We start from the raw sequence: 16,164 nt of genomic DNA, 5'->3' as shown, positions 1-16,164 counted from the left end.
TGTAACACTTCAATGATTGTAATTTCTTGATTAGTCCTTTGAATTCAGGGACTAGAGTAGTTCGTTAAGGAGACTTGAGACAATAGTCTGAACGCTCAAAGCAAACGAATAAACCCGAAATACTATAATAATAATATAGATCTCAACCACCGACCATCCTGAAAGGACTTTATCCTGGTTTTCCCAGTCACAACAGATGAATACCGAGACGGTATTTTAAATATCCAGAACTTGGCCGCTATTTTGCTCAATTCTATCAATTGTGGAAACAATACAGAAGAATCTCCTTCAAGATATCACTTCTCTAAAAAAGGGTCAACCGCTATGTGTCTCTGACTTTTTTTCCTTGTTTGTCTAACAGGTTGAATAGAAGAAACTTTTTGTGTCTGTCCATTGCAACCACCACCACAGGACAAGAGTCACAAGGTTTTGTTTCTTCAGTTGCACAGCAACACTGCTCGCATATTTTTCATCCGCGGCAAAACGCCGCGTAATATGAAAGGGCACCGTTCTCACGCGGCAAACTGCCACGAGTGGCGACAACAAATCGTCACCTCAATGTGAAAGAAGCGTAAGAAATATTATTGGTCCGTGCTTAAATCTGTTATAAGAAACCCAGTGGCGTTTATTTACCTTTGTTAAGATGGCTCTTGGTTTACCGCAGTCAGAAAGATGCATTGACGTTTCATCCAATGCAGCAAAATGTCTCCAGATCACATTATTTGTGCAGCTTCCGAGCGTTATAGTTGTTTTCCTGTCGACAGTCATCGGTAAGGTTATGATTGCTAGCTTTGAACATCTTTTAAAGATTCAGCCTTTGATGCAAGGTAAGGTTGACAGTTTCCGAAAGATGATTCGTCATCTGTCTGTGGGTAGTGGAATTCTCTTCCATTACCACCCTGCAAAGTTTCCCCAGTACGCTGGTGATGGCTTGTGTGCACAGCTGTTCTCGACCCATTTGTTGGAGATCCGAACGACAGGGCCACGGAATCCTTACATTTTTTTCATATTCTTGATTAAAGTGAAGCTAATACCACAATTCTTTCACGTAAGCTGTTTCCATATCGTTTTCACCTTTGCGTCGTGATGAGCTACATATCCTCCCAAAAGCGACTCAGTTTTGACGAGATTTTCTGCCTAGCTAGAAAATACAAACACTATTTCACAGCCTACACACTACACTGATAGACGTACCTGACCAATGTCAGGGGAGTTCATTCTGCTCGCGGGAGGAGAGGAATTGCGTTTGGTCAAACATACATAAAAGAATCTTCTATAGAATTTGGCTGAGTAAATTAACTACTTCAATAATTACATGAGACAAAATTACGCAAAAGAGGGAATCATATTGCTAAATATTTCGCTAAAAATTGTAGTATTTAATGTATATTATGGCGACTTATTGCGGTTGATACTGAAATTTCAATTATTCAGCATCAAACTCTGATTACCGAGAATATGGGATATAGTCCACAGTATCTGCAACCAACAAAATACTTAATAGAGCTCCTTCTTGGCTAAGCGGTTAGCGTACGCGCCTTTGGCGTAAGACACAGGTTCGATTCACGGCGGGAGCTCGTGTGGTTTGGATTCCAGTTTAATCAGTAGGTTCCGTCTCATATAGCCTCCCTGCTGAAGGGGTGTTAAAATCAAAATCAGCTCAAAATATTGAGTACGAATCTCTATTCTCCAGGTAGCGCTGTGTAGCAATTCCTTTTAAAGCGATAACAGGAATGAAGTAGATTGGTTGTCGGGAAACTGAAAATCCCATTTGTTACTACCGAGTTTTATACGCAGAAAAAATCCACCAGCTATCTCTACACAAATTTTTACCCTAGGAATGATAACCATATACCTGTCCCCTATATGCAAATAAAGATAAGAGAATAATCTTGTTTTTTTTTTCTATATAAACGATCATTTTTTTTATTAACTTGCTTTACACATTTCTTTTCTTTACTTTTTCTACAAAAGAACTAATATGTTTGAAAAAACTTTAGCAATGATCACTTTTTTTCACGCACTATTTATCTGATTAACACAGATTCGATTATTGCATTTTTTTAGGTTGGACGAGAGAGAGGCGGTACGAAAATTACGGCTAAAATCGAAGTATTCCTGCATTAAGCAAGTTCATACAGAACTTTCTTCCAATACAAGGATTTCCATGTTTAGTCTCAGTGAATAACAAAATTTATGCATACATATCCCTTGAGTGATTTGAGTGTGTATACTTATAAAAATGACATGCTAAGGAAAACAGCATAAATAAGAAAGACCATGTTTATACAATTGTGCTCAACAAGCCGGCAATCCCTGTTTAGTTATAGAATTCATGTTTAATTCATGATGAGTGGATGAACAAGTTGCTTATGGTTCTACGCTCTTCCGGATAAATCGAGTTTCGAAAGCTTCCATTCTAGTACCAGAATATTGTGTAACATTATAGTTGTATAAAAATAACAAGAGGAGAATTTACAATATGAAATATTATACAACTTGGTGGTAAACAGATGATAATGAAAGAAGTGTGTTTCAATCAAATCCAACGTTAACAAAATAGAAATGGAGGAAGATTATTTCGAGGGAACTTAATGTACATAATAGAGTACAGCTCCAATTATGACAAACTTGAGTCATCGTTACTGGCGCAAATCCCGGGGAGGATGAGGGAGACATGTACCCTCCAATCTTGGAACTGGTGACTATCCTCCCCAATAATCCGATTTGAAATGTGTTTCTTGTGAAAAAATGTGATGATTTGTGTGCGATTGTCACAAAGGAAGGTGAGATGAAATTGATGTCCCCCCAGAATAAGCCTCAAATCTGCCCACTTCCCAATGTTGAAGACAACTCTGCTCGCTGATCCTCCTGAGGATTGTTTTCCAACATCTGAAAACCGTTCGCAGGCAATTGTGTATATATATATATATATATATATATATATATATATATATATATATATATGAAATGGGGACTTACACTATGTGAAGTTCCTGACACCTGGCTGAAAATGACTTACAAGTTCGTGGTGTCCTTTATCGGTACAGCTGGAATTCAATATGGTGTTGGCTCACCCTTAGCCTTGAAGACAGCTTCCACTCTCGCAAGCATACTTTCAATCAGGTGCTGGAAGGTTTCTTGGGGAATGGCAGCCCATTCTTCACGGAGTGTTGAACTGAGGAGAGGTATCGATGTAGGTCGGTAAGGCCTGCCACGAGGTCGGAGTTCCAAAACATCCCAAAGGTGATCTATAGGATTCAAGTCAGGACTCTGTGCAAGCCAGTCCATTACAGGGATGTTATGGTCGTGTAACCACTCCGCCACAGGCGGTGCAGTATGAACAGGTGCTCGATCGTGTTGAAAGATGCATTCGCTATCCCCGAATTGCTCTTCAACACTGGAAAGCAAGAAGGTGCTTAAAACATCAATGTAAAAAATTAAGCCTAATACGAGGGTCATTGTAAAAGTCATGGCAACTATTTTTTTCCTCAAAAATAATAAAGAATTTAAAAATTCTGAAATATGCAAATGGAAGATTCGTTCATATATAAATATTACATGTAGGAAAACGGATGAACACACACACCACCATAAAGATATAGCACGAGAAAAAAAGACGTCAAAAATTTTGTCGTTACCAAAGTGATTCTGTCAATTGCAACAGTATACAATAGTACAGGGCAGGAACATGTACCTGTGACATCTTAGAGTCCCTGCCATCTTGAGGATTCTTGGGAGACTTCTGATGCAATGGAATGCACGTAGTTTGCAATGTACTATTGTATACAGTACATAGAGATTTCGAGACACTATTTTGTAATCGTTAATTTAAAAAAAGAGAGTTGTTACTATAGCAACGTCGTAAATAAATGTACATGTACGTAGACATCTTGTCGAGAAAATAAGTGTATGTATAAAGATGTAGACATCTTGTTGTATATGCAGAAAGTTGATTATGTACGGTATTAAAAACCAGCTAAGAAAGTGTTAAAACGTTTTGAATTATTTTGAAGATTACTACAATACCAACCAGGACAGACCCTTACAAATAAAGGAATCAAAAGTAGGTCATACGTGTCTTTTTATATCAGCCAAAGTGGGGGATGAAGGGACTAAACACCCCCCTAAAGTACGAACATAGGACAATACGACACATTTTAGAAAGGACTTAACTAGCAATTCAAAATAGGAATACGCTTGAAACTCCTGCAGTTAGTAAAGGAATTAAAAGTAGGACTTTTTTATAGCGGATAACGTTGGGGACGAAGGGGGTAAATACTCCCCTAAACTGTGAACATACGCAAGAATACATCTGTTAAGAAAGGTAGAATATACCTGTTGTATCTAATGGACTGTAGGTCCTTAGATCACGTTGTTTAGAAAATAAAACGAGAAACTTAGATCACCATGGCAACGAGGAACATGTAACACCACACTATATCAATCCATTTTGAGCAATAATAATACACTTGGAATTAATACTAGTCTTCAAAAAGTGTTAAAAGGGCATTCTTAAAAACCCAAAACTCCATATCATACCCATATTTTTCGTGTTATTTGTTTGGATCATTAACACTTCAATATCTTTTAGAAACATATACATTGATATGGAGTATCAACTTTCATTTAAGCAACGGACAAATGTAACCAGGGCCGGCCTTAAGCCGATTGGACCGATTACTCGCAATCGGGCCCCGCGCCTAAGGGGGGCCCCGCGCTGGTGCCGTCTATTCTACTGTCCAATGCCGTTTTAATAGCATATTAGGCTCCAGATCAAACAAGTGTATTGTGGTCTTTGTGATTAAATTTTGCTTCTAATACATGTAATTAATACATGACAGCCTGCTCGCGGGACTCCCAATGCTTGCGGGGCCTCCGGCCAAGTGGCTATGGTACCGTTAAAATGACTTTGCCACTCTCGGTTATCAAATACACTCAACAACATATTGCAATACAGGGACATCCATGGACTCCACAAGGATGGTATGGTCTCTCCGTAACAAGTAAATGAATAGTTTGTATTAAGTTTCCGGGCATAAACAAATATTTTCTGAATATATGCTGCAGTAGTTTATTATTATTATTATTATTATTATTTACTTTACAACTTATGTTGTAAAAATATATATTATATCAAGGAAGTATTCTGCACACCCCCACACCCTAACACCCTGAAATTTCCTTACACACACTCTTGATCGTAAAAATATTGCTTTCTATAATAAATATATAGTTTTTCAGAGTGCATATCCTCTTTCATTTTGAATATCCCACTTCCTGGCGTTGTTACTGATTGTCGTGTGATACCACCATGAATACCGAGATGATATCAAATAAATCAGCCTCAGTGCGACTTCTTTGCATATAATTTCTCTTATTATAGCTATATTAAAAATACAAAACTAAAGGACAAACTTTGCCCCTCTCCTACGAAAAATCGTGTGGAATTATATATATAAATCAAGTCAGGAAAACCGAATGTATGCTAGTGCGTACTGAATAGATGGCTGCTTATGAAAGTTTGTCTTCTAACTCGAATAATCCAATGTCAAATATGTCCTCTATCTTCCATCAGTTCCCTAAAGTTTGTGATCGTCTCATCACCATTTCATTTTATCTGCAGTCAATAACGATTTCAAGCTGATTATACTTTTTGTAAGTATCTAGCTACGATGTTCTCACTAGCGTACATTAGGTTTTCCTGACTTGAATTCTTTTCAAAAGATAGAAGCTGTTAAAAAATCTTTTGAACCAACGAATTTATAAGAATGGGCATTTCATTATGATTTACAGATATAAACTTATGGAAACAGACTTCACCATTTTATTTCTCGTAAAATTCTAGCCCAATTTGATATATTACATGACCCCTTCCTATTTTTTTTTTTCACCCAGTGAGATACGAGATAGCCGACTTCAAGATGGCGGCCATGATAAGCAATCCTCGAATAGATATCTACTTTCTCCCGGTGTCGGTTAAGTGCTTTTGTTTTTCACCCACATAAAAGGTAAAGGGCAATGGGTATATGTATTTGTAGTTGGTTATTATTATTCAACTTTGTCCTGAAGTATGCTATAAGGAAAATCAAAAATAGCAACCAGGGCCTACAGTTGAATAGTATTCACCAGGTTATGGCGTATGCTGATGATGTAAATTTTATAGGGGGTGATATGAGAACAATAGAAAAAAATGAAAAGGCCTTATTAAACGCTTGTAGGGATATGGGATTGGAAGTAAATGCAGAGAAAACTAGATACATGGAAGTGCGTCGGGATCGTAGTACTGCAGATGATGGATGCCCTAAAATATCAAATAATACTTTTGATAAAGTGGATACTTTCAAATATTTAGGTTCAATATTAACAGACGAAAACCATATTCACGAAGAAATTAAATGTCGACTAAAAACAGGGAATGTATGCTATTATTAGGCTTCGGATTTTTGCATATTTGCATGTTTCTTTCCTGATGTGATATTGATATGCTCGGTAAACAGAAATTCGTTTTAGGTGTTTTGAAGTAAAAGAGCAGTGTTTTATAGTGCATATATTTGCATATTTCGGAGGTTAATGCATATTTATGTCGTTATTGCATATCAATGCATATTTTTAAAAAAAAGTACTAAATTGATATTTTTTTAACGTCCAACAACTTGCCTCATAAATGGAATTTCAGGTTTCTAATATAAAAAGACTCTTAAAATCTTTAAACGGTTCATTGTTGTCAGTTTAGGATACTTTCCAAGGTCATGCGAAAGGACAGTAAGAAAAGGAGGAGTGATTTATCCTTCCGGCAATGATGCATGACTGTCACCTTTTTGGAAGAAAATATAAATGTCGGTGTCAAATCACCTACAACAAAATTTCTACGTCACCCATCTCGGAAGTTAAATTTGTTACTGTTGTGTGTGTTTGTGGATTTGAAATTGGTGGTTCTGTAGCAGTATAAGAATACCAAAAGAAAATTCTGGGTCCATTTAGTTGTAGTGCGACATCTTCAAATTCGAATTTTATTTTGATCAGAATTTTGTCCATTTTTGTCCACCCAAGAAAAAGTATTGTACCATTCAAATTAACAAAGGAGGACCATTTCACGATTTCGGTCACTTCGATCACCTCCACTGCGAAAGCTTCAAATTCGAATTTTAACCTGCTCAGAATTTTACTTAGTTTTTGTCCATTTTTGTCCATCCAAGAAAAATTTTTGTACCATTCAAATAAACTGGGGAGGGTTATTTCAAAATTTCGGCAACTTTGATCACTTGTAGTACAATACAACATCTACAAATACGAATTTTAATAAGCTCAGAATTGTGACGAATTTTTGAACATTTTTGTACAACCAGGAATAAATTCTGTACCATTGAAAAACCAGGGACGGTCATCTAAAAATTTGGCCACTTACATCACCTGTAATGAGACCTTTTCAAATTCGAATTTCAACTATCTAGTAGTACAAAAATCTACAAAAAAGGAAAATTCTAAGCTAGTTAGAATTCGAATTTAAAGACGTCACATTACTGGTGATCGAAATAGTCAAAATTTTAAAATGCCCTCCTTTATTAATTTAAATGGTACAAATGTTATTGGTCAAATATGTACTGGAATTGGACACAATTCTGAGCTAATTAAAATTCGAATTTGAAGATGCCATGCTACAGATAATCGAAGTGGCCAATTTTTGAAATGACACTCCCTTGTTTATTTTAATGGTAGAAAATTTTTGTTGGTGGTACATGAATGCACAAAAATTGAACAAAAGTTTAAGCTTGTTAAAATTCCAACTTAGAGTTGTCGCACTACAGGTGATCGACGTGGCTGAATTTTGAAATGGTCCTCTCTCGATTATTTGAATGGCATAAAATATGTTCTTGGGTGTACAAAAATGGCAAACATTGTACAAAATTCTGAGCTAGTTAAAATTCAAAATTGATAGTCGCACTACAGGCGATAGAAGGGGCCGAAATTTTGAAATGTCTTCCCTCGTTCATTTGAAAATGCTACAAAATTCTTTGTTGGGTGGACAAAATGGACAAAAATTGGACAAAATTCTGAACTAGTTAAAAGTCGAATTTGAAGACGACACAGTACAGGTGATCGAAATGGACGAAATTTTGAAATGGCCCTTCTTTATTAATTTGAATGGTGCAAATTTTTTCCTTGGATGGAGAAAAATGGACAAAATTCTGAGCAAATTAAACTCGTAAGGAGTTTATACAACTATGAAACAACCCAGATGTGGTCTTTTTTTTTTTTTTTTTTTTTTTTTTTTTTGCAGGAAGACAGAATTCATCCCAAAGAAACTGTTGAAAAATGTATTTCGGGAAGAAATGAATAATCCTTTTGAAATTGAGCTATAATTAATTAAAATATTTGCTTTACAAAATCTAAAACTTGTCACACCAGTTCTGAGATAAGGAGATAAGTTCCCAAATTTTCCTTTAAGAATTTTATGAGAGTATTTAAATATAAGCTTGTGTTGCCTTGATACGCACCTCGGTCTCTCAAAAGTAACTTTCCTACTAAGTCTTCTATTATGATTTCGATAACTTTACCTTTCTTCCATTCATGCTCCATGCCTCGCTCAAATCACTTTATTCCATCTAAAGTATCAATATTCTACATTGTAAATTATTGCTGTTTGAAACGGACAATGTTACGCTAGAAGAAAATATTTTAGGGTTTACACATAATTGGATACAAAAATTACTATTAAGTGGATTTATTTTCTTTTAAACAAGACCATAAGGTTTTTGAATACAGGCTTTTAATACAGTAAAAACTGCCTTCAGCAGGCCCCTTATTAAATGGAAATATTTCACGGTTTCATGAATTTAAAGGTAAATAAATGTGTTAAATTCTCTGGATTAGGCAGACCCTGTGTTGCGAACAACGGATGTTAAAATATATTTTTTAACGGAAATGCAGCGTTTAGAAAATTTTTAGATCTTTTCAAAATTCTGTGAGAGGTTAGGTATATGAACTACATTGTCTGTAAAGGTCTTCGTTTACTTGTTACCCTACACATCTAACCCTTAGTCCACCGTCACATAAGGCCCTAGATACCGTGCGAGTATTTGAACGAAGTGCAATTTACATAGTAATTTCCAAATACCAATAACTCATTCTCTAGCTGGCCTAGAGACATTGAACAAGAAGCATAATATACACAATAGACCAAAAGGGAGCCAAAAGTAGAGGGAGGAGCGCTAAAAAGGGCAAAGCATCTATATTTTGTCTTGGCCTTTGAAACCATAGGTAGTTTTTTGTTCATTGTAAGTTAAATGTGTATTAATTCGTAGCATAAATAAATACTGTAAAAGAATACGGTAGGCCTATGCACAATATTTTATTTTACCTCACTATGTCTATTATTCGTATATGTATAGGCCTATACTTTAACTTTTTACAGCATAGATCTATGTTAGTTAACTTGAAAACATTTAACCGAAATTTTTGCGAGTCCTGTTCAATTTCGCTTGGTAGGTTTTATTATATGCTTATGCCACAAATGTTTATTTATTTCTCTGATTCTTTATTCACAGATACTTGGTGCATTCTTTTTTGTGTGTGTATATATATTTGTATTTTAATTTCACATACTGACTGTGAGCTGTTTGATTTAATAACGAAACAGACTCCGCCAATAACCAATCGGGCAAGCATTTCTTTGAAACACATAGTCAATAGACACGAAGAATCCTGGCATAAAATTCTTGTCTAATGTAAATAAAGTGTTCCTGGGAACAACGACACACAAATTTCAGATTTATGGGCAAGCAACATTGCTTCTTTGAAATGCTATCCCTTAACGACCCGTGACACGGAAGGAACATTCTCGCTGTACAGTAATATTTTTGCCAGATAAATGCAGGTTTTTGCCAGAAAATACCGAAAACTACATATTTGTGTATTGTAGCATGAATGCATCATAGTTATACACCAACAATGTGTAGTTCGAGTAATACAACTTTTTTTCTCTAAACATAAAATTCCTCACCTAACTTTAGCTTTTGATTGGTGCATATTTACAATTTTTAGTGCATATTTGCATATTTTTAGTGCATATTTTTGTGATTTTTAGCGCATATTTGCTTGCATATTTTGCAGCTTTTTAGTGCATATCGATCCGAAGTCTAGTTATTATTCAGTTCAAAATCTCTTGTCGACGCGAATTTTGTCGAGAAATTGAAGCTTAAAATATATAAAACAATAATCATGCCTGTTATTCTATAAAACGATAATCATGCCTGTTATTCTATATGGTTGCGAAACATAGTCGCTAACTCTGAGGGAAGAACGTAGACTAAAAGTATTTTAGAACAAGATCCTGAGACGAATATTCGGACCCTAGAGGAACGGGAATAGGGAATGACGGAAACTTCATAAGGTGGAACTACACAATTTATACGGTTTACCAAACATTGTTAGGGTCATTAAGTCTAGGAGGCTCAGGTGGGCAGGTCATGTAGCCAGTATCGAAGAAAGTATGAACGCTTTCAAAGTATTAAGTGGAAGACCAATAGGAAAACGACCATTAGGAAGACCTAGGCGCAGATGGGAGGACAATATTAAGATGGATCTTGCAGAAATAAGAATACAAAATACAAACTGGATCCAGTTGGCTAAGGATAGAAGTCCTTAGTTCAAGTTAGTTGTAAACCTAGGGCACCGCAAAATGTTCCCAATCGGGCTTCGCACCGCCTACGGCCGGTCCTGCATATAACTATAGATTTGCCTACTTGGAAACCTTTCTACGATTTTTGCTTATATCATTACTAGATGTCTTATAGATTGCCTTAATAGAAATTGATCTTGCAAGAAATCAAATGTATTTTGAGGTACCTTGAAACATGATACTTTTACTTCTCATAAATATGCTATTAGCTTGGTGTCCTAATGATAACTGGAACGCAAAATAGTATGGTTAAATGTTATATATTACTAGTTTTACGACAAAATTTTAATACTAAGAATACTTTAAAGCAGAGGTAAAGTGAAAACATTATCAAGATGAAATCAAGTCCATAAATCTTAAACTGCTAGTCACGAAAGAAAATATTTTTCAGTTGATAAAACTTTCTTTCCTAACACGTTCACCTTCGGTGTTTGGGGTCCGTGGTTCGATCCCAGCTTCCGCCGTGTGGAATTTGTGGTGGACAAACACCGTGCTCGTGCGTTTTCTCGGGGTTCTCCCGTTTCCTCCCACTTTCCTCATTCCACCATTTCATTCATTTCTCACCTTCACCGTCTCTTGTAGACTAACCGGCACAAGCGTGGGACATTCGTTTTCTTTTTCTAATAACTCAACAATAAATTACCTTATTGAAGTAAATATCGATTTTGGCAAGTCATCAAATTATAACTATTCTATGGATAATAACAAAAAGATCCAAATTAATTCATTTGTTCCCGACTTATTGGCAAAAGAAAATTTGTCAACTGTCAAATGCTTTCTTTTCCATGTGTACAAGTATAAGACGAAATTCAAAAAGAACTTTTTTTTGTTTTGTTTTCTTTTTTCGAAGTAGAGGACTATACTTACTATTTTAGTTTTCGAATGACAACGTTAATACGAAATTTCAGGAGAAAATTCGACAAGTTTACAGTATATCAAAAATCGCTAGCGAAAAGGCGATGTACACTCATGTCCAAAATTATTGTCGCATGTCTATAAATATGTTGTTGTAAGAATATAATTTGATAACGAATTCGCCCCGTATTTCTTATAATGTTAGCATGTGTATAATCGACAAAGACATGTATGTGGTAAATTTCATGTCAAAAGAACAGTAAATAAGAACAATAAAACAAAACTAATACTTTCTTGTCCATTTAGCAACATTTTCTTTTACTCATTGTAATTTTAGTATTTATAATTATTTTCGTATGAAACTTACCACAAATATACATTTCCCGATTATACACATAGTATCAGTATTAAATGTGCCCTGCAAAATCATTATGAAATTATATTCTTACAAGTTGACAGTTATAGATATGGGACAATCATTTTGGACATGAGTGTACCTACATGCGGAGTATCACGTGCACACTACGTGAAAGAGTTCGGTTTGCATCAATAGTGTCATTTCAGATTTTCCCAGGGAGAGGCCAAAGATGTTCACTGCCAGAAAACTTTCACGGTTTTTTATTAGTAGATTGGTATATAATTTACTAAAAGCATATTTGCCGCAATTTTTGAGGCGGAGGGAATTTATTGCACTCCTGTATTCCTCAAACGACGCCTCCAGTTTGTATGTAGGGTTACAACCTGTCTCGAAGTATTCGGAACTTCCCAAATTTTAAGAAAAGTTCCAGCGTCCCGAACTGCGCCTAAGAGAAACATTAATTCTAAGCCGGAATGCAAAGTTATCTTTAAAAAAAAAATGCGTGGAAATTTTTAGTGGTATCCATAAATTCGACTCAGGATGGCAGAATGAAAACTTGACCCACTATCCACTGGTCCACGACCGACCGTGACTCACTCTGACCCACGACCCACCGTGACCCACGACCCACCGTGACCCACTCTGACCCATCACCCACCGTGATCAACCATGACCCACCACCCACGGTGACCCACTCTGACCCACCACCCACCATGAACCACTCTCATCCACTGTGACCTATTCTGACTCACCACAATCCATCGTCATCAACTCTGACACGTGATCCACGGCCTCTTCTCTACTGACTAAAGAGTTTACACTTGTAATAAAACAAGACTGAAATTGTCACTAATCGGAGTTTGAATTTCTAGTCTGTGTCTGTTCACTGTGTCTGTTCACTATCAGGGATTAGTGTGACAGACCGAGGCGTATATCGTTTAGTATAAGGATTCTCATTATTGCAATTAACATTATAAATATCTTGAGCAAAGTCTTACAACGTTCTAGGATCGTGTGATGCACATATTGACACGTTTCCTTTTTTTATTTAGGACTACCTTAACGTAGTGAACCCAACTAATGCGGTAATGTAGTATTAGAAATAGTATCAGAGTACTACTACTACTATTATTAATAATAATAATATTAGAGCTAATAATAATAATAATTGATATTAATACCAATTAAAATAAATCTTGATTTACCCAGACATAAGAGTTCCCATTGTCTTCCACAAACGCATGAACTATAATATTTTAATAACCTTTAAAAATGATAATAATCCTTGAGATTCTTGCATAATTGAACTCTTGAGTAATCATATGCTTGCTTATCACCTCTCTTTTGTTATTGTCAATAAGACTTGATTTCTTGTGTCCATTACGTTTTATTGCAGGTGAAGAATGGAAAAGAACAGTAAAATTCAGGAAGTATAGTTGGAAATAGTTTTTTTCCAGTGGCAAAAATGGTGTATGAACAAGGTATGTTTAACAAGCCTGCACAAAATTGGGTTTCCATCTAGGAAAGACAACTAGCGCCGCAGAAGCCATGGAGAAAGAAATAACATTTGAAACGTTGTTTTTCTTTTCTGTCAAAAATATGTTTCAGCAATTTCATTAGTAGTCAGCTTATCACGGGGTGGATCTTGTGGCGAGCTAGGGGTCTGTGGAACTGTCTTCAGCCTCAAGACTCCTAAATTCGCAACTGAACCTCCAAATAAACTCAGAAAATTACCTACTTCTGATTGTAAAAAACTTTCGCACATAAGAAAGAATGTGAGTGTAACACTATTTAATGCATTATGTAATAATGCAGCTATCTCCAAATACAGCATATAATATGACACTGTATATTAGAGATATTTTAACCAAACCATAATTTCAGTATATTCCTTCCTTTCAGAATATTCCTTCCAGAAAGTATATTCCTTTACCCTATGGTACGTTTTCCTAGGAGAATCTAGTAGTAGTTTACTCTTCGTTATTTTTATTTATTTATTTAGTGATTTTCTCAAAATCGATTCAATTCGTTTCATAAATAAAGCATCTAACTATCCTTCGTTCAGATGGACAGCATAATTTCAGTGACACGGTTAAAAATGGTTGCAATCATTGCAATCAGTCTATGAAACATCGAAAACGGACTGCTTGAATTACAGAATCAGTTCTCGCAGTAATATTAATAGCAAGTCGAAGTTCATTTTCTTGTGTGAAATTTATAAAATCATGTCTCCAACCATAACTTTATTTTGGCGCATAAAGATCTCTTTCATAGACATTTTTTTAATGAACCAGATGAAGGATACTCTTCGTTTAGCGTACTTACATTGAATTCAATCAACTTCTAAGTGATGCCAGAAATGAGGATCAGTCTTAATAGCCATTGATCATATGCAAATCTATTAAATCCACAAATACTTACTTTTAAAAAGAAACAAACAAAATGAAAACGAGCAAACCAATTATTCACAGTATAGAATTTATCTTACATACGAACTACATGTTCGTAAAATGCATTCTTATACATGAAAGAAAATATAATATGGAATTTCCTATGGCCATTTTATGAACTTAACAACGAGTTTTTGTAAATACTATTTTTAAATTATTTCGATAATCTGAGGAAACTATAATGGGCAACGTTTGTCTGATAGTATCTTTCTCAATCTAGACACACACACAATCCTTTATAGACATGGGTATGGATCCCAGTTAGTAAAATAATAGACATGGAATTAGTATATGAAGTCCTGCAATCTTATATTAGTTCTTATGGCACTGATTCATAAAGAAATTATGACTGCTTAATATATTGTGCTATTCTACGAGTTGGCAGGCAGGTATTGAATTATTATTATTATTATTATTATTATTATTATTATTATTATTATTATTATTATTATTATTATTATTATTATTATTATTACTTGGTATAACAGACAATATATGACAAATCCTAAAAAAAAAAACTTTTTACTTTAGAAATTTGCAACACCTGATATCCTTAAAATAATTCCAAATTACTCGTCAGGATTCTTAATACTCATATGCAAAGAATTTCAAATTTTGTTCAGAAAATTTTTCAGATTTTCCTCACTTTGGTAGCTCAAATATCTTCTTATTTAAGTTTTCACATTTTGAATGAGAAAGGTTTGATTTTTTGTATCAAAGACAATTTTACTGAATGTTTGGATAGTTTCATGCTAAGTGAGACACAAATGCAACAGTTTTAAGTTCATCACCTCATATGAGGCAGTTATGAATTATATTACTATCATTATTTTCTTGTTTTGAACCAGGCTCAAACAAAGAAGATTCCTTAGGCATTTGTGAAACATTCTTAGTATTTAATTGGATTATCTTATATTGTTTATTTGCTTATTTTCAGCAGATTTAATTTGTTTATTTAGATACCGATCCATGTCAACTGATATGATAAAATACTTTTGATATTCTTTAGTATTAACAGAATCATGTGCTCCCCATTTAATTATTCTGTTTGTTTTCGGTATTTCATATTCCGTCATACAATTAATAATTTTAATTTAAATTTAAGAAATTTGAATTTAAGAAAATAATTGGCAATTTGACAGGTATATACGTGCTAGATATTCTTAATTATTATCAATACATAAAAAATGGAATTAACAAACATTTGACAGAAAATTGTCCATACAAAACGAAATTTAATTGATAAGTGTAAAAAGAAATCAAGAAAAAAAATACTAAAACGGTTAATTAAAAAAATATGTGCAAAAGAAGCAACGAATTATCTTTTAACTACCTTTAGTAGAGTTCAAAACTTGACTAGATTCATCACAATTGCTGATCTACCAACTGTTGCTCTTTATAAGCTGCTACTAAAGATCATTTTGGAGAGTGTTACATTATTTGTGTATGTAGTATGATGTATCCTTACAGAAGTTGATGTAGCCTTCCTGTCAACTTCGGAAAAAATATACGTATATCAGTGCAATTTTCTTTGTGTTCCACTGAAAATAGGAGTATCGTACATCGTTCCGAAAAGATTGACAAAATTGCATATATCTCCCCTACATCTTTTATTGTCAATAAATTTGAAATGGGATCAGTAGACCCTATATTAATGGAGTGTTCTAAATTCCATATTACAAGAAACTGTTATTTAAATCGGCGTACACATTCACTTTCTAAATAAAAGAATTGTGTGGGCGGATTCAAGTTTTTCTGCATTTTTTTCTGTATTTGACTATATGAACATCTCCTTATGAGTTAATATTGTAGACAGGAGT

This window comes from Thermobia domestica, chromosome 9 (genome assembly GCF_964235325.1).
Source record: "Thermobia domestica chromosome 9, izTheDome1.hap1.1, whole genome shotgun sequence".
In the NCBI taxonomy this organism is placed as follows: domain Eukaryota; kingdom Metazoa; phylum Arthropoda; class Insecta; order Zygentoma; family Lepismatidae; genus Thermobia; species Thermobia domestica.
The sequence above is the reverse complement of the archived record's forward strand: the minus strand, read 5'-3'. Positions refer to the sequence as shown.